This window comes from Amblyomma americanum, chromosome 7 (genome assembly GCF_052857255.1).
Source record: "Amblyomma americanum isolate KBUSLIRL-KWMA chromosome 7, ASM5285725v1, whole genome shotgun sequence".
In the NCBI taxonomy this organism is placed as follows: Eukaryota; Metazoa; Arthropoda; class Arachnida; order Ixodida; family Ixodidae; genus Amblyomma; species Amblyomma americanum.
Genome location: NC_135503.1, coordinates 87956001 through 87976121, shown reverse-complemented (window position 1 = coordinate 87976121; position 20121 = coordinate 87956001). Strand labels below are relative to the sequence as shown.

At 47.5% G+C, this 20121-nt stretch overlaps 1 protein-coding gene across 1 annotated transcript in view; it reads right to left on the bottom strand.

Annotated features, from left to right (window-relative positions):
- The window catches only part of LOC144097918 (gastric triacylglycerol lipase-like), a 71266-nt gene extending 70173 nt beyond the window's left edge, over positions 1–1093 (bottom strand). The window contains exon 1 of the mRNA XM_077630519.1: positions 955–1093. The gene's annotated coding sequence lies outside the window, so the exon portion shown is untranslated. The remainder of the gene's footprint in view (positions 1–954) is intronic.
- Positions 1094–20121: the final 19028 nt, after the last annotated feature.

Below are 20121 nucleotides of genomic sequence, written 5' to 3'. Positions count from 1 at the left end.
CATATCGCATATGCGACCAAAGCGCAGAACTGGGTTCGGTTCCAACTCCAGCGCTTCACTATAACATGATATCCGTAAAAAAAAAAGCAAAAAGCAGCAGCCGCTGGATACAATGACCTGTGGCCCGCCGGGTGCTGAGTATACTCACTAAACAATCACAGCTGTAAAGAGAGCATTTTGAATCATGCACTTAGAACCATCAAAACTCTTGCAGTTTTAATTTTTGATTAGCTTATTATTTAGCGGTCGCAGATGAACAGCGTGTGGCGATAAAGACTGGGCGCCGAGCTTTACTGAAGACTTAATCCGTATCCTGCTATGTTCATTTTACTTGGTACACAATTTTAGTGATTCAAGAAAAAAAAAGAACCCGAGAACCATGCGTATAGAATACGCCTTTGCGTTTAAAAAATAAAAAAAGAGATGGCTGGGCTTCGACATGGCTTTAAAGCAGTTATACGAGCGAAAGCTCCGTTAAGCATTGTCTCCACTGTCCTCAAATCAAATGTCAATGGTCAAGGTCCAAGACCAAGGCCAGGTACCCAATGGTCATAGTCATATGGTGACGTGATCATAGTACAATATCTTGGGTCATACCACCACGCAGTTTAAGTTTCGATTTTGACCATGTGACGCATTGAATGTCATTGTTTCATCCGCATCGAAATCGGAAGTTGTGCCCAGAGGAGTAGAGTTCTCTTTCTAAAACAAAAGTTACACCGCTTTATATAAGCATCCAACAGTAGAGCATGTTAACAAATTCAATTTAATATAAGGATTAAATTACTTTTGGGACTCCAAAACTTATTACTCCTATAGAAATGAAGATCCTCTTCTCGCAACAGGTATCCGTTTCACACTAAGGTTACCGTTCAGTGCATATAACTGCAACGCGAGCAGATGCAAGCTGCGGATGCGGAGGGGATATGCGATGGAGACAGGTCCGCGGGTTACCTGTTTGCGGCGTCCCACAGCCCGCTGACCCGAAGAACAGCCTTGCCCAGGAAGTAACTGAGGACGGCGGTAGCAGCACGCGGTCCGCAGCTCCCATGCCCGCAGGGTGCCGGCAAACTGGCCTCCTGCGACAGCTCTGCCGCTTCTTCACCGCCCGCTCCTCGGCTCGCGCGACTGCCGCCGCTGGCCGGGTGTCTAATCCGGCTTTTAGAAAGCGCATTGCCATAACAAACATAAAAAAAATGTGTGAGAAATTCAATGCCAGCGCCGGCGCCTTGGTAGGCTGTTATCGGAGGGTGCCTCATGGCCGCCGTGGATTCGTTTTCTTTGTTTAATGATGATGATACAGTTAGCTCTGACGTCTAACGATTATACAGCAATAAAATTAGGCCAGTTTGAAAAAACAAAACAAATTAAACAGAAGTTGCGGCGGTCGAGAGATGGCGCGTTCTTAGCCTTTTTTTTTCGAAGCAGAATATCAATGCTATGAATTTTTAACATTTCAAAACAAGCAATCTTTTTGGTGTTGAGCGGCTGTCGTACAATGGGCAGCATTTTGTGCACCCGAAGTAATGCGCTACCATTGTGTGTAAGCCCAAGTAGTACTTGCTCGGGGGCAACGATATGTAATGAGATTGATGTCGCTTTCTGCTGGTGGCCTCGGTCTACATTACCCATAGCGGTCAGGTTTTGATGCCGGCCGGCGCGATGAGCCAAGAACAAGAAAACAAAAAAATTCATGCTGGCTCACAGGCTGCCATTCCATGTTAGGCTCAAATTTCGTATTGCATATTTCATATTTTCTTTGTTTCTCAGCGCAGAGGGCTTCAGTGTTTCAGCCAAATAGTGCGCGTTGGCGGCGTTTGGTGTCTACTGACGGGCAATTAGCGCATAACTGTATCATTTACCGCTTTATAAAGACTACAACAAAGAGAAAGCGTGCCTAATTCCCCACCCCCTCCCTCTCACTAGGGGGCTTTCTTAAAGAAAGAATCCCCCTTACATTGCTCACCTACACTAAGGGATTTGGCGGGAACTTAAAGTTTTTGTAAATAATGTTTCATGATGTACAACACTTATCCTGGCGTTTCATTGTTACGCTATGCTCTTCCGCTTTCGAACACTTGCAATTCCGAATTGCGTGCATTGCAAAGCGCACAAGGCTGAGCTCTTCAGTGATATGCGGCTTCCTCGGGGCGCTTGAAAAATCTGTTACAGTTGGTACTTCTAAGGGCAACCCTGTTTGTTGTACTAACGCGATTTGATAGTGATCACGTAAGACTTAACCCTCTCTCAGTTAACTGCTCTAACATTAACATTGCTTAATTTCGCAAGAAATCTGCAACCAGTACGTGTACTTAGCTAGCCCAAGGAATCCTTTATCCTTCACCGTCACGCTTGTTGCAAACCAAGTGACCGTCAATCAAGGAAAACATTCTTGGTACATTTTAGCCGGAACGATCATGATTGCCTTCAAATCGCGCTAGACTGTACAAGAATTATTGTGGGGCCATAAAAAGAACGAAAAATAAAGTGCCCCTTACCGTTCCACTATGTATAACGGGCTTGTCGTTAGAGTGTACATTCAGAGAGGAATGAAACGCGAATAGCCCATGTTGGCAAAATACAATATTTTACCTGTTTACTTTGCGCTGCAGTATACAACTAGCCGGATTCATGTTTCTAGGTAAAAGCTCTACCGAAGTATTTATTCATAAGCCGGTTCTAAATAAATAATTTGGAGAAAAGTACAAAAATATGGCATATGCGTGTTCGCGTATCAATCCGGCCTGGCTGTAGGTAGCCGATGACTAGGAAGGGCCTTACAAGCTGTGTGGCTGTGCTTGAAACGGTCACAGTCCACGGCAATGGCGCATCGCTTAACCACTGCACCATTAGTGGTATGAGAATTCCACGCGATCACTGAATCTATGAAAGAGAATGGTACTTACGCGGGCAAGATCCCTAACGCTATCGCTTTGTACTCTTAAGGGCAGGTTAAGTGTCGTGCAAGTATTTTTTATTTTTGCAACGAGCAACGCGCATCACTTAGCCGACGTAGAGCGAGAGAGGATGAAAAAGATGTTTATCTACAAAGACATACAGGGAGAATGGTCCAAGCATTTCTGCTCCAGGGCAGGGTTAGAGGGGAAGAAAGAGGATTGTATTTGCAAACGTATCACCTGTGCGCCTAGTGACGGCTTTGAGCAGAGGTACGCGTTTCCTAGGATGCGAAGGTGCGCCTGAATCGCCCTAAGAGCTTTCGAAGGCTCTGGCTATGTGCGTATTATGACGTCCCCGGGCAGAGATCTGCTCTCGAAAAGCGCGAATGATGCATACGTTGGGCGAACCAATATTACTTCATCCCGAATTGCAGGCTTGCATTGTAGGCAGCTCGGTACGGTGAATCCGCATGTGCAATTAAATGGGGGTGACCTTTGGTGCTAGCCACTCCTACTCTTAATCTTGATTGCTTGATTAGTCACTCTGATTGCGACGCGGAAGACTGAAAGCCGTATGCTTGGATGCAACCTTTGAAGGCGGCTGTTGCGAACTCCTGGTTGTGGCCAGCGCCTCTATGTCGCACTGGATACAGTAGTGGAAATATGGCAGCTGGCAATCGTCTGTGTTGCTTCATGCACTTGGTGCGTTTACGTTTGAATTAGACGGATTGTTATGGTGCTTTTTCAACACGTATACTCCATCCCATAAGTTCCTTGCAGCGCTATGGAAGGTTGAGACCTCCTCAGCCAATCAGGAGGGTGCGTTAAACGTGTTCCTCCGCGACTAGTCGTCTGCTCGTGGTGAACCAAATATAGTTAGAAAAGCGCCTCAATCGATGCTGTCTACTTACCATAAGCATATGCACGGTTACGTACGTTAAACGAAAGCATTTTTCGGGACGTTGCACTATTGGTTGCACTATTGCATTCGTATTTTTTACTTCAGCGAATGCAAACGGGTACCCAACGATAAGCTCAGCCCAGTGGTGCCGTCTGGCTGTTAGAAAGAGAAGTATTTTTGTCAACAAACTGACGCTCCTCTTAGTACTAGAATAGGCAGAGTCGTCGCTCAAAATAAAAAGAAACAGTTTTGTTATAGGCAAGATGAGACGAAGTGAAAGCCCAGCGGCCCATTTAGAGCCAGTGACTGTAGAGAAAACGACAGTGACAACGTCGAATTCAGTGCGAGGCCTGCGGTACTGCTTCGAAGGGGGCCGCCATTTTGAAAACGATGTGTGAACTTGAGAAAGAGTCGCGTACGCTAAACTCGGGAAATAGCGTACGTAACGTGAGCGTACGCTAAGGGTCGATACGAAATAGCGTTTGGCGCATGCGCAGTTGAAAACATGCTATGCCATATTCCCTTAGTCCTATTTTAGAGCGACAGCTCTATTCAGTGCGTAAACTCGTGTTTCAGTCGATATGTAGATTAGACATTGAATTGACTTTCGGACTTAGCGATGTCATTGAGGAGCCTTAGGTCAGATGCTGAAGCATACTTTGACTGTGGCCAATGCGATGGTGTCCCCAAATTTGGTCCTGGTCATTACCAACGTTGACTCACCCTACCCCAAAATTTGGCCTACCTCCGCCTCCGAAATTTGAAAAAAAAATGGTTTTTAGGGAAAAGGAAATGGCGCAGTATCTGTCTCGCTTATCGGCGGACACCTGAACCGCGCCGTAAGGGAAGGGATAAAGGAGGGAGTGAAAGAAGAAAGGAAGAAAGAGGTGCTGTAGTGGAGGGCTCTGGAATAATTTCGACCACCTGGGGATCTTTAACGTGCACTGACATCGCACAGCATACGGGCGTCTTAGCGTTTCGCCTCCATCGAAACACAGCCGCCACGGTCGGGTTCGAGCCCGGGAACTCTAGATCAGTAGCAGAGCGCCCTAACCACTGAGCCACCGCTGCGGGTAAATTTGACATTCACAGACTAGGACCGCGGCCGCCGCGTTTCGATGGAGGCGAAACGCTAAGGCGCCCGTGTGCTGTGCGATGCCAATGCACTTTAAAGATCCCGAGGCGGTCGAACTTATTCCGTAACGGCACCTTTCTTCCTTTCTTCTCATAGTCTCTCCTTTATTCCTTCCTTTACGGCGGGGTTCAGGTGTCAGCCGATATGTGAGACAGATACTGCGCCACTTCCTTTCCCCAAAAAACAATTTTCAACTTTATTTCAACCTAATTTGAATGTGCCCAACACTATGGAGACCTCCCAATTTGGACTGGGTTGTTTGCGTACTGGTCCCAAGACCACCACAAAAATTTGACTTTCTCGGGTTTATACCAAAATCGATAGCCAACCTAATTTGAATACGCCCAATACATTGCTGACCCCAAAATTTGGCCTTGTCCATGTCTAAATTTGGACCACTCCCACATCAGAATTTTGACCTCCTCGGATTTGGACCACAATAAATATCCAGGCTAATTTGAATGTGACTAGTTTTATGGTGACCTTCAAATCTGACCCGGGCCACTCCCAAAATTTTTCTCACCTCGCCCCAAAATTTGACCTCGGATTTGGAGTCAAATCTACATTCAGGCTAATTTTAGTTCCTTCGATAAGATCGTGGCCTCCAATTTTGACGTTGCGAGTGATCCCTACAAAGATGACCATAACCGAACTGCAAACCACACAAATGCTTCACGGACCACTAGACGGTGTTTGCCAGAATCAGCGCGAGTCAAGAAGAGTAACTTAGTAAACGGTTGTTTACAAACTGAGTACATAATCCGAGTACACATAGCAGCCGCAAGCAACAAGCTAAGCCAAGAAATAAGAAACAGCAAATTCATTAGTAGAAGCAAGAACAGGTATCGCTCGAGCATTCGGTGGAACATGGTTAAACCGCTGTCATTTTTTATTCTGGCACCACATTCTGCGGCGTCGGAACGTTGCACTTATCGCAGCTTTCGTAGTGGTACAAGGAACTACTGAGATGGAGCATAGATGGCATGCGTCTCCAAGAGGAACTAAAACGGAGGGTTCTGTGTAGCTCATGGAGCGGGCCAAGTTTTTCTGAGTAGGGGACGTGGTACAGCAGGATAATGCGGGGAAGTATTGCTCGGACTGCTTGGTTTGTGGGCAGCAGCAGCTTGGTACATTGTCAAGGCAGGAGTCTGTGAGGAGGTCCAGCGTACGATGTCAGCGCCACGCTCTTTTCCTGGGACATCCGATGGTTGGTGAACTGCAAAAGAATGCGCTCCCACGGAAAACAGGAGTGTGGTCGTCATCGGTATCTGCGTAAAACCCTCCTTCATTGTGTGTACTGGGGACATTTTGGCTCGCTGAAATGCGAGCAAAGGAAACAATTGTGCGTGGAGAGTCCAGCACTGCAGCAATGTGCAGTGCAAGCTTTGTGCGACGGTGTCGTTGGCCACCACCCGTAGCAAAGAAGTCTCAAACCCTTTAAAATATTTGGCATTTAAAAATCACTGCCTTCTTCGACAAGTGCTATTTGTGTTCAGTAGTAAGCCTTATGTCTGTAAAAATTCAAAACGTGATGTTTCGCTCTTTGTATTTCTTCAGGCGCATTTCTGTGCTTCTACACATTTTTTTCGTCATCTTTGATATCCTGCTTATCAGTGGTTTGGACTTCACCGGACATCTCATTAACGCATGGCTCATTCTTTCCCAGTGCTTTTATACCGAGAATGATACCGAAATTTGCCGAAGAAAGGCTCTACGTGGCGGCTCGGTGGCAACGGCGATTCGATGCTGAGCGCAAGTTCGTGGTTTCCATGGCGGCTGCGACCGCCGGCAGACGACCGCGATGGAGGCAAAATACAAATATCACCAGAGGCAGGACTGCCGCTTCCTGTATACCAGCCTGAAGCATTGCCTCTGCCTACGTCCTGTCGCCAGCACATCCCGTCATTTTCCCAGCCCTCGTCCTTCATCTGGGCATGCGTGGTTGACGTGACGCGCAAACGGGACGAACAACTAGCTTTGGTTCGCCAAGCTTACATGTTTAGTATGAGTCTAAAATACAAGTGCTCGATAAATCGCAGAAATGAGTGAGAGCTCAGCTCCGTCCGCTGGCCAATCACCAATCATTATTTCACAGCGTGACAACTAGATGCGTAACGGTTTAACAGCGCCACCGACTTAACACCGTCCTTGCGCGTTAAGCGGACGCAGCACATCCTTATGTTAAAGGGATGAATGTGGCAGCAACATCTGTGGTAAAGCTGACTTGCAGTGCCATGTCGTGCTAGGCAGGCTAAACCGGATGGGGCGTGGGTCGCCCTGGTGTAAACCCCCTAGCGGACTTCGACGAGCCACGCTTGGTCATTTTTTGGCATATGACGAGTCGAGCTCGTCATGCCTTTTATGGCAATATGAGTCCGGTTTAAGGCAAGTGGGACTTATCAAGCGGTTTTTCAATTTTGGTGACAGATTTTAGCTTGACCAACTCACTGAGATTATTCTATTGAAAAAGAAATATCTGTTTTCGTGCTTTATATAAAGCATATTACCTTTTCCTGAATACAAAAAAAGTACCGTTTTGTTGCCGCTTTCGGAAAAAAGGTCCCGTAGGAGGCTAAAGGGACAGTGAGGAGAAGTGCATGCTGTTATTGATATCAGTAAAAATTGATTTTCGGCTTTTTTCTGGGTATATTGGAATTATCAGGCATCAAAAAACGCATTATGTCTGAGAGAAATGAATTCAAAAATTTTTGCGCCACTCGATTCAAAATCGTGACGCCTACACCAGGGTGAAGCGGTTGCCACCGTTTTGAAGTGAAAAGAAACGTAGCCTAAACTCTGGGATCATCGAAAAAATGGGTGTCGACGCCCGCAGTTTACTTGCGAAAATGACCGGTAATGGTGGCGCCGGTATTTTTTGTTTTAGCCTTTTTACCTTTCAAAAAGTCTCTTTTTGGTTGGAGTAACCTCTTTGCTATTAGGCCGCAGTACCGTACCGATACAAGCCAACGTTAGTTTGTTCTCAGTGTTTTTTTAAACTCAGTAAAAAAAAAAATCAGCAGAACCATCTTGCCTTGTCAGTGTGCGCAAGACTTGTCCGCCGGAAACGTGTACAAGAAGCGTCCGCTCCACCGGTCAACCAAATAAAATGAAAGAAAAAGAACTTTTTGACGTGGATGGAATTAGAACCCACGCGGGCAGAGCCCAGTGGATTAGCAGTCTAAGAGAACTCCTTTCTGTGCTACTTGGTAAGTGATCACTGTGAAGAGGTGAGACCTGTGGCGGTGCCGTACGTGCACAAGTTGGCCCACAATCTGAAGAAGATGGCGAGCGGGCATTGTGTTCCGCTCGTCTTTTCAGTCCCCCTGAAGCTCGGAAGCGTTTGCCATCGAATCGAAAAAAAAGAAAGAAGAAAAAGAAAGAGGCTGCGGAACAAACCACGGGGAACAATTCATGAGATGTACAGAAGGGGTAGTTTATGAAATTCCCCTCTCGTGCGGTCGTTTCTATATTGGACAAACCAGGAGCTGTGTCAACATGAAAGAAACATGGAACAAAATAAAGAGGGCCCAAATTTACCGAAGCATATTAGATCCTGCCCTTCACGCTGTTGAGAGCCATGCTTTTCAAGGGTGCGGATTCTTGCCAGGAGTATCAATATAAAAGCCAGGTAACTGATTGAAACGTTCTATATGAACAAGAAAGGCAGTTTGTGCGTCTTCTCTTGCGCGTCATATCTTTTTATAAGGCAGAAAAAGAGTTTTTTGAGCCATGCTTCTCGTGCACGACTGATGCGTGAATATGCTCCTTGCGCAGGTGGTTACTGACTGTATGTACGCATGTGGTTTCAGCAAAATAAACCAGTTGTGAGTGGCGCTGTTTCGTTCTCTGCTCTTGTGTGTGTGTGTGTGTGTGTGTGTGTGCGTGTGTGCGTGTGCGTGTGTGTGTGTGTGTGTGTGTGTGCGTGTGTGTGTGTGTGTGTGTGTGTGTGTGTGTGTGTGTGTGTGTGTGTGCGTGCGTGCGTGCGTGCGTGTGTGTGTGTGCGTGCGTGTGTGTGTGTGTGCGTGTGTGCGTGCGTGCGTGCGTGCGTGTGTGCGTGCGTGCGTGCGTGCTTGTGTGCGCGTGCGTGTGCGTGTGCGTGCGTGTGCGTGTGTGTGTGTGTGTGTGTGTGTGTGTGTGTGGTTTTTGGCGCCTTTAAATTACAAGGATTAGCAGTCCATCGCCTTAACCACTCGGCGAGCTAGTGTCCGACGAAACGAGGGTGTTTTAGAAGGCATATGCCGTAACTTGAAACAGGATATAGCGAACACATCGGATATAAATAATGTGTACTATGTCGTAACTTGAAACCGGAACTAATTCGAGAAGCGTGAGGCGATCGCGTTGTGCTAGAGAGCTCAACAGGAGGACACAAGCTTCCCCTTGGTGCACGTAAGGTGACTTAAGTGCTCCCCTGAATTTTTTTGTGTAATCACTAAATAAAATTCTGTTTTAGTACAAGGTTTTGGTAAAAAGAGTACAGAAAATGTGCTCTGACGACAGAAATTTTTCTATTGTGTTTTCTGACTGGGAAATGGCCTAGAAATAGCTCTCGCTGTACTAAACGAAACCGCCACCTAAATTCAAGCGTTTTGCAAATCAACTAGCGTTGCAAGTGCGCTTAACCACTATGTTAATTGTCTTCACTTTTTTGTGTTCGCTGCAGATTAGTAGTGAGTGCACCGAGTAATGACGGAGCTAAGGGTCTGTGTTTGAAAAGAGTGTATTTACGATACCTTTTATTGAATCAGTGGAAAGCATTCGTGATCGCCATGCAGAGAAAAAAGAAAATTGAATCATTCCACTTTTATTACCGGAGTATGCCATCCGTGAGCACTGACATTTTTTTTTATCGCCGAAATTAAGACAACAGTTTAATGACTCATGCCAGGAAGGATTATGACTCATGTTTGAGTTCAGATAATCTACGTTACATAATGCGCCACTACCCTACATACATATTCTGGCAGGTTGATGATTGCTTCAAGGTGTAAAAGTAATTATTATACGTACGGAAACAGGCTTATGGAAGGAATGAATTTTTAAAGAGACAGAACTTGGCATTCCTTGTGTCCACACAAGGTGGCATTCTTCACTGTCCGTTTGCCACGTTCAAGTCTTGATGGATCTCACTTAAAATCAGTAATATAGCAGATGTCGGATTTCCCCTTCCGCTTCGTGGCGCAAGCACAGGGGTCATCCAGAGCAGGTTAATAAACTTGTGTAGTCAAGACGTACAGGCGGTGGCACGCCGCGCGGAGGGATTAAGCACGGGTGCGTCTTCGGGGGTGTTCCTTTCCGTCAAGGCCAAGGCAGCATTGTCCAGGATAGGGAGCGTAGGCCGCCAGCGAGCCGAGTGACTCTGTCCTTCTTGCAGCATTCACTAAGAAGGTCACGTTGGGCCCAATCAACTACTGAATTTGTTGGGAAGTTTGAGCCGCCTCGTATTCAGTGCCTGCAGTTGGATAGCTGTTTTTTTCATGTGTTCAAACTGCACACCACTGAAGTCGTCTGCATGAAGACGCAGTACACCTCTCCAGTCCTGCGTGATTCAAGTATTTTAAGTTGCGCAGTTCATATCTTGCGTAGTTCAACGAAAAATCCACTTATATGCCATAACTGGAGACCCGTTGTGTAGTAACATGCTTTCTCGCCGAATGAGCGTACCGCATACTTTTCCTGTCAAATAGCACAGATCTTGTGAATATTTCGCCCGTGTATTAGACACTGCCCCTCAAATGTTGAGAGATTTTTCGAGAAAAAAAAAACGTTCGGTGCCACAAACGTGCAACATTTCCGGCAATATTGAGTAATTATTAACTGCTAACCCGCGTGTTATTTTCCGTCAGTCACAATGTGATCAAACATTACTGATCTGAATTGGAAAGGTTGGGATTTGGAAGGAGACGACTGTTAGACCGGTGCTAAGGGGTAGAGGAGAAAATCTGGATTCAAGAGCAAGCCGGTCAAAATAATCTAGAGGTTGTAGGGTTTTCGTGCTGACTTGCAGATAGCCATGACACGTTCCGTGACATAAAACTGAAAGGGGAGCCTTTCTTGGCATGTTCGTAACTCCCCTCTGCATTTCTGGCGACAGGACGCGAGTGCTGGGTGGAAGCGAAATAGATGAAAGTAAATGAAGTAGATACGCACTGTCTCGCCTGGGTCTTACAGTAGGGCCGTAGAGGCTAGATTCTGTCCGACTGTTGGTGCTGTCCGCTGGCCATCCTTTCCTTGTGTTTGTGCGCTTGAGTCGATCATATCAGGTGTGAGGTGTGAGTAGAGTACACTCTAAACACCAAAGGAGAAAGAAGGGAGTAAACTGCCCTGCAGCTCACTCCCTTTTAAAAAGAATGGCGCTAGAGGGCAGCTTACTCTCTTTATTTTTCCCACATAGGCGTATTTTAGTTTCGAGTGTACAGACTCTGCGATAGCTCCTATGTTCTATGTAATGCGTGTAAATGGCGATGCTAAAATGCTTGAATTTTATTAGCGGACGCCATCCCGATAAGAGGGTGTGGGTTAGTGGGTGATGTCAATAGTGCTGAAAAAGGTGAGGTAACACAACTTGTAGGTTGCGGGTGGTAGAAAGAGCCGAAAGTGGCACCCTGTGAGCATCCCTGGTTCCCTAGGATATGAGAATGACCGGGAGATTCTTAACATGCGGAAACAAACCTTAGTTGTTAACCTTCGACGATGTTTTCTCAGGTTTACGACGTAGCAGTTGTTGCGTTAGCTACCGTCAGCTGGGCTATTTGGTCGCTGGTTTGGACAATGATTACGGTGTACGTGATGAGTGCGCTGGTCATCTGGAAAATAAAGAAGAGCAATGTACTGTAGAAGCTTATTCACCTTCGCCTTACAGAAGTTCCCATTTCATGCTTTACTCAGCCCTTAAATATCCATGGGGACGCTGAGTCACCTCAAGTGTGGAATGCGATAGCATTATATTTCCCATTTGTCGCAACTGCACTGTGTGTATGCATCAGTTTTTTTGCAGTTGTTGGTCCATCAACCGCCATATTTAGAGCGCTAGCTGCAGTAGCAGACATCCGATATGGTGCGACGGTGCTGACTTTTGTATATAGCACATTTTTTCCACATTTTTTATTTCTGTTTTCTGTCTGGGTGGCTGTGTATAAAATAGGTTGCTCACAACCCCGTGGGCATGTTGGGATGATGTCACGAGGTCAGGTGGCCTCTCGATCAGCCATTAATTTAACTGCCACCTACCTCAGTGGGCAGGTTGTGATGATATCACAATGAACGCGACCTCTCTCGACCAGTCAGTAAATTTCGTCTCGGACATCGGCGGCGTTTGGGTGTTTCGACAACTGTAATGATGCCGCATTAATATCCTGCGCTCTGATATTTTGTCATAGTCGTTGCAGTGCGCCAACGTAGTTACACAGACTACTGAAAAAAAAAAATCCCCGCCAAAACTGCCTCAGTGTTCGACCCAAGAGGGTTAGCTACGGGAGCTTCAAGTGTTTACATCTGTGTGCTCCGCAAATGGGAGACCTAATCCAACCATCCGCGGATGTTTCCTTTCCGGAAACATCCCTTCTAAGACACAAGCAGCGTCATGTACATCATGGATTTTGCGCTACTATTGCGATTTACAGCCCACCTTCGATACACCCGGTATGTTTCCTCGTTATATCAAATAATAAATTTTCTAAACGTGTGCATCCCAACACGAATAATCGTTTGGCGCCATCCGGAACCCCCTGCGACAAACGGTTCGGCCGTAATGGCCGTCTGAAGGCCTTCGGAATGAACAGCTTGGAGGCGGAAAGGTCGTCGGTGCGAATCCCACACATATTTTTGGCTTCATTTCAATTGATCATTTTATCCTCTTAAACATGCCAAGTCACTCGATAGCACTTCGAACATCTGCGTCAAACGGGTGGCCCCCACATTTTATGGAAATGGTGGTCCCGGGGGGATCCCATTTCGATGGCCGTTATACTGGCACATACTATATGCGCCATGGGGCATGTATTCTAAAATGTGGGTGAGGGAGGAACAGCAAAAATGAGGGCATTCGCCCGCTTCTGCCGTTGAGGCTTAATACCCCTTGTTCAACCTGAGTAGCCATCTATGTCGGAATGCCAAAGTGGTCAGACATAACCTGCATGGTGCTCAAAAATCAGACTTTCAGATAAAAAAAAATGGCCAGGCTTAGCTTGGTTAAGTCAAGAATGCGTTGCATATCTCGATGGAGTTCCGTGCTGCCCCGTTGACTCGATAGGCTATTGACTCGATCGCCATTGAAACTGCCCGTGTAGCAGCGCTCGATCGTTTTTGAGTCGATAGACTATCGGTTCGAGGGCCCTCGGAATGCCCGTGTGACAGGGGTATAAGACTGTCCCAACGAAGGAGCGCAGCTCTTTTATACATATGCCGTGACGTCAATCATAGCGCAGCGCCCCTAGCGGGAGGAGCGGGAGTCAGGTGGTGGCTGCGGCCGCGCGCGACCGCGCGAGTTGGGGCCCAGCTTTTCCTCCGTGACGTCAAGCGCCGGCGCAGCGCCCCTAGCGGGAGGAGCGGGAGTCAGTTAGTGGCTGCGGCCGCGCGCGACCGCGCGAGTTGGGGCCCAGCTTTTCCTCCGGCTGTCGTGACGTCACGTCACGTGGTTTGGTGGCTGCCCGGCCGCGCCCAAGGGCTGAACTGAGTGATTGCAATATGCAACGCATAAAAAATTGGCTCAACATGAAACCCACTTTTTCACTCCGAATACCACACTGTAAACAAGAATCAATCCAACTGGAAGTTTAAATGGTTGGCGCCACCCTTTATACTCCATTTGTGGAAGCATTTACTTCATCAATATGGAGTAAAATTTTCTAAATGACCTATTTTACTCCTTGCACTAAATGATGGGGTATAAAGGAGGATTATCATCCTCATAACTCTCATTTTTAAATGGAGTTTGTTGATCTGAATGCGTCCTAAGTCACCAATGGATAAAAAAAAAGGCCGCCACCGTCTGGAAGACGTTTAAGTAACGAGCGTTAGCTGTTTGGTTTACTAGATAAAGAAAGGGTAGAAGAACGCGCTGCTCGTCTCGAGAAACGGAATGTAATACCCTTTGAAACGGGGTGGATTACCACCGTGTTCGGCTACGCGTGCACGCACGCCGCCTAGCGGAACGATCGCCGCTTGGCGCCATCTATCAGAGAAATTACGATGCACGTCTACCGATTGTCGAGTTGCACTCCCTCAAGATACGTCCCAAACGGAAATTGCTTTGTTTGTGGGGTCAAGGTGGGCCTAGAATTCGGCTTGCGGTGCGATATGGTAACGCTTAAAATTGTAGTTGCATGTATACAATGTTTACCTATTATTTAATTGTGGTTTTATTTCTGTATCACAACCCATAGGGTTTTATTTGCCTTACAAATTCGGTATACAACTGTCCCCGAATGGGTGCCCGTTGTTGTACATGCATACGGTATAGTGGTTGCGTAACGCGATAGTTTTATTGCCCGTTTTAGGATATTTTTGGTGAGGGGGAGAGAGAAGGGATGAGTAGGCACAACCAATTTTAATGGTCGCCATTTTCAATTCGAGAAACCGAAACTATGCCTGTCCCCTGACATCATACTCGCATAGTTCCACCTTCATCCACCATATTGGACCGTGGCGTCATCATTGGCACGCGGCAGATGGTTGTTTCTGCAATGCGATTGTAGATGGCGCTACAGGTCTTAATGCGAGATGCGCTGTTTCCTATTTGCAGCCACAGATGGCGCTTTGATCTCAGGGTGGTAGGAGACTTCACGAAATATCAAAAGTGATGAGTAGTTGCTGCCACAGATGGCGCTGTGATCAAGGGAGGTAGCAGACCCCAAGATATTCGGCACGTGATGAGTAAGAGCTAACGCTCTTAAAAAAAACACCATTTGCGCCATCCGCCCTGCCACCTAGCGTCTCGTCTGCTTCTGGTCAGTCGTCTCATAACGGTGGTGAGTGACGACCCCCGGTTACCATCGTCACTGGATCTCTACTCACTTCTGCGTACCCAATGGCACCTGCCGCTTTAAAAAAAACGGCTTGTCACCGTTTTCCGCTACAGTAAGCTACATAATTCGACTGCTCTTATGAAGCCTGCAGTGCTCTAACAATATCTGACCTTTTTTTTTAGTGTCGCCTCCCTGTTAGAGCTTCCGCTTAGGCCTAGTTCTCAGAGTTTTTTTCAGTGTGGTTTTTGCGGTGTGTTGAAGCAGATTTTAATGCGTTGCATGAACATAGAACTGTGACAGAACATAGTTTAAACGCTGAGCTCTTGATTGAGCTGGTGAGGCTACATTTTTTCTCGGTCATATTGAAAAGCCAAGCCTTAAAGAACTGAATATGAATGCAAACACAGCCATACAAAACTACCTTCAGGAGTTTTTCATTTCGGACTTATTCTGCCCTGGTTTCTAGTCAAATTTATCATTGTGCATGACCGCGAAAACTACCCCGCGACTCCTTTACAGATTTGAACTATTCATACTAATGTTAGATGCCGTTATCTACGAACATAGCCAACCAACGACCTCCTCCAGAAAAAAGCACACGACAGGCAGACGACTCCTGCCGCCTACGCCGCCGCTGGGCTTGCAGACGGCGAAAAGAACGAGTGACGCGGGGTCACATCAGGGCAGCGAAATTTCGCAAGTTGGATTGCCGGTGGCCCCCGCAGCTACTGCTCGTTTCCTTCGCTGGTACTGCTGTAAGAATGAGCCTGAATGAGGATAAATAAACATGACGCAATTTTTGGGCTCCTGTAGGTAGTAAAAAATTTACTCCCTTCTACTCCTAAATACCTCCCTTGTATAAGGGGGTAAATAAAACACTCCATTTATATGGAGTAAATAATACCTCCTTCTGGGTGTGCGCTAGAGGAGAAGCCATTTACTCCAATTTGGGCGTTTTTTGTTAGCAGTGCATGTATACAACCAAGCGAGCACAAAGTGAGACCACAGCTGTCGTCAGTCTCCCAATTTGCAAAAGTCAGTTGGCAAACTTTTTACTCGAGGCATTTCCCGCGCATACTATTTATGCACTCTAAGCAGAAAGGAGTAAAAAAAAGAGTGGGCTGTCCTCTTGCGCACACCCTTTTTCCTCCCATATTGTCGCATTCGTGTTTAGAGTGTGCTGGTATCATAGAGGTGTTCGTATTTCCCCCACTACTGCATTTGTCAGGGGCCGTATTCCGAGTTTATGGCAAAAGCGTCATAATCTGCCGCAGCGGCCCCACCTGATTGGTCAAAAAAACCGGAAGCGGATGTCAGTTCGGTGGCTACTGTGAGCGGCGGCAGGATGTCACTGCGTTGCGGTTGCCGCAGCGAAACGTCTAGCGGCGCTTTTGCTCCTTGCCAAGAAAAAGAACGCGACCAATGCGACAGAAGAAACATTCAGCCACAAGTTTTTTTGCGCATCGGAGTCTATTGCAAAGGAGTAATATCAAAGCTGCTTTCAAAAGAGCTACAACTGGGGCTAGTTGGAAATGCATTCTTGAAGGTATTGGTGAGCGCTACCAAAATGTCTTGTGTGTTCGTCCCTTTCCGTATTTTGGTAGCGCTCACCAATACCTTCAACAAAGCTGCTTTATTTACCAGTTGACTTCAGCAAATATAAACAATATAGTTCAGGCACTCTTTTCTGCACTGCATAGGCCGGAGGTGTACTTAAAGAAGAAAGTATTGTATGCAACCACGCAAGGCTTCTCAGTGACAGAAGGCGGCCTCTACAGCCGTCGAACGCCGATGGTAAATAAAAGGCGTCTTACATTTTTCTTGAGGAAAAGGGAACGGAAAAGAAAATTTGTAGCATGCACTCACTCGCTGCATGCGCGCTTCGCGCATGCAGCTTCGTGCCGGGCTGAACCAAGACGCCGTGACGGCTTGCCGTCTGCAACATTGCTGAATGTAAATTAGTGCTGTGAGTGGATCGTTGTGCAGAAGGTAATTTACGTTTTTGATTCCTTTTATGCAGGCACTGCAAATAAATAAAAGGGATGAGCTAAAAAATCTGCGTACTGTGTTTTTCTTGATATATATACGTTGGGAGACTTCGCAGACGAAGGTTTCATAGGTTCGCCATGGTACGAAGCGCACGCATGCCCACTGGCGCCTTAAAATTGACTATAGTAAGCTAACTCGCGAGCTCAATGATGCAGAGCTACACCACTGCGGCTATCGAGAACAGTAAGGGACACCAAAAGAACCACCTCTGGCATGTCAAACGCTTCGGTGTAGCAGCGCGTCGCTGGCGACTGACCATCCGTGCACGTGAGTGGTTTCATGCTAGCAGACATTACATACGATCATGAGGCAGGCCGCTTCATGAGCTAATAGGGAGCTCTAGAAAAAGAAATGTACGTTTGCGCGCATTAAACGCAACTATTTTGCGGGTCATTCTGCTTTACTTTACATCATTCAACATACGCAGGTGAGATAACTCGGTGATTGTGGAGCCATCCAGTATGAATTAAGAGAACAATTTCTGCTACAAACCGGTGCTCGTTAGGCCTAGAAGCTACAGAATCGTCCAACGAAATAAAAAAAAAAAACAGGCCGGATTTATCGTCCATCCAAATTGGGATAGGCGAGACAAGCTGAAGCGAAAGTCCAGTACCCAGTTTATAGCCATTTCACGAGCTGAAAAACGCAGTAACATCGACGAATTCGTTTCGAAGCGAGAGGCTCCACTTCAGAGCGCGCCGCCATTATGGCTGTCGAGTATCTGCTGCGTACGCTACGTGTTTGACGTCACCGTCCGGTTTCATCGATCCTTTTCGCTGCATCCGAACCACCAAATCCGCTTCCGGCGTTTCGACCAATCAGGTGTGCCCGCTACGGCAGATTATGACACTGTTTATTATGACACAAGCTTGGAATACGGACCCAGGATTGTAGTTGCACGCTCGTGTTCCGAGATATTTCCCTTCTAGCTCCTTACAAATCATCATCATCATCAGCCTGAATACACCCACTGCAGGGCAAAGGCCTCTGCCATGTCCCTGCATGAAAAATTTAAAAGGCAAAGGCGGGCTAGTTGGTGGTTAACAGGGGAGTGCATATTGCAACCGCGCAAGACGACGAGGGACGAAGAGAAGAATGCACAAGACACATCCGCGTTGTGTCTTGTGCATTCTTCTCTTCGTCCCTCGTCGTTTTGCGCGGTTGCAATATGCACTCCCCTCCATGAACCCTGTCCTTTGCCAGCTGCGGCCACCGTATCCCCGCAAACTTCTTAATCTCATCCGCCCACCTAACGTCCTGCCACTCCGTGCTACGCTTGCCTTCTCGTGGAATCCACTGCGCTACGCTGAAGGACCAGCGGTGTTCTTGCCTTCGCATTACGCGCCCTGCCCAAGCCCATTTCTTCCGCTTGATTTGGACTAGGATGTCATTAGCCCGTGTTTGATCCCTGACCCACTCTGCCCTCTTCCTGTCTCTTAACATTGCACCTATGATTTTTCTTTCCGTGGCTCGCTGTGTTCACCCTAACTCCGCTGAACCCTTTTAGTTACGTGCTCCACGTGGTGACAAGGGCGCGCAAGTTCTCATTTGTGTGACGCGGCTGTGGTGTGCGTGCTTCCTTGGATTGTTTTAGCCAAACTGAAAGGAAGCAGTAAATAACCTCGATATTTGCTCGTCCGCGTTGTACGGAACGCGATACGCCACAGATTAGTCATACCGGGGAGAGATATGCACCTATAGTTGTCACCTTGCGGTCGTAACTGCTGGGTTTGGGTTGAATGCTTTTGGGAAAATATTGTTACGTGATGGCAAGCCAATGAATGAGATGAAATGGCAGATGGCTACAGATTGGTTTTAATGGCGGACGGCCTGGCGCGAGCACTCCCGCCCGCGCTACTGCACAGTTCGTCGTCTTCTAGTCCGCCGCACTACCCGGGGCCGCAGGGGGATCATCCCGATCGCGAACGAGAAGATCGGCACTGAAGGTGAGATGCTGTAGAGGACGATGGGCTTGAAAAATGGGTGAATATAGAAGAAGGAGGTGAAGGGCTTGGTGCCACGGTGGATGACATGATCGGCGAAATAGTCCCGGTCTACGAAGCGTCCGGGCCATGGGGTGCCAGGAGCAGAGACGGCCGAGGCCCTTGGGCGCACCGACCTGCAGGGACAGGGGGCGGTTTCCTCACGTGTGGGCAGCGTCTCGGGCTTTTCGGGTCATTCTGGTCGCGGCAACGTCGTCAGTGCGTCGTGTCTTGTGGTCCGGGCAGGGGACGGGGCTGGGGTGAGCGGCGATGTCGGTTCAGGGCGGACGGGCTGGGGCGCTGCCGGGCGGAGCGGACCAGGTACACAGGGCCGAAGTCCGTGGCAGGCGCAGGACGCCGAAACTCCGGAACCAGGATGGCGAAGAAGGACTCCAGCACCTCACACCAAATATTACGTGACGGCAAGCCGATGAATGAGATGAGATGACAGATGGCTAGAGAATGATTTTAATGGCGGACGGCCTGGCGCGAGCACTCCTGCCCGCGATACCGCACAGTTCGTCTGCTCCTAGGCCGTCACAATATTTCAGAGCACGGGCGTGCTACGAGAATTCTTCCAAAAGGTATTGTCCTTGACTAAGACTGCATATATTTTTCTATTGTAAACATACCGGCTATCTCCTGGAACTGAAAATCTTATTCATTGCTGGTGGTGCTGATGAACTTTTATGGCGTGGGGGCACCTGTGAAACAAAGAGCGCCATTACACAAAGTGTTCTCGCCTACTTAAAGTGAGATGAAAGACCCATTTCCCAAGCATTTCACCCCAGCGAAGCTGAGCACCAGACAAGGGGAAAGCTTGTACCCATTGTATCACCGGCAGGCACCCTACTGGAGATCTAACCCTTCACTTCCCGCACGTAATTTTATTCGTTAATTTTAGTTAGTTATTGAGGAGATTCACGATGGCGATTATTCTGTCAGACTACATCCGGGCGCTCCCAAAGTTTAGGTGCGAAAAAGGGTTTCCGTGCACTGCTCATCGCTCGGTTAAAGAAAAAAAGAATGATTCGCGAATGCGAAATCAAATGAGGAGCCTTAGCTAAGTTGTTTTCACTTATGCTTTCGACAAATCTAGATATCGACGTGTTCATCACGAAACGACGATTCGTCTGGTACCAACCGCGATCTTCACCAAATCCTGGCCAATCCCCCACCGTGGGTATACGTG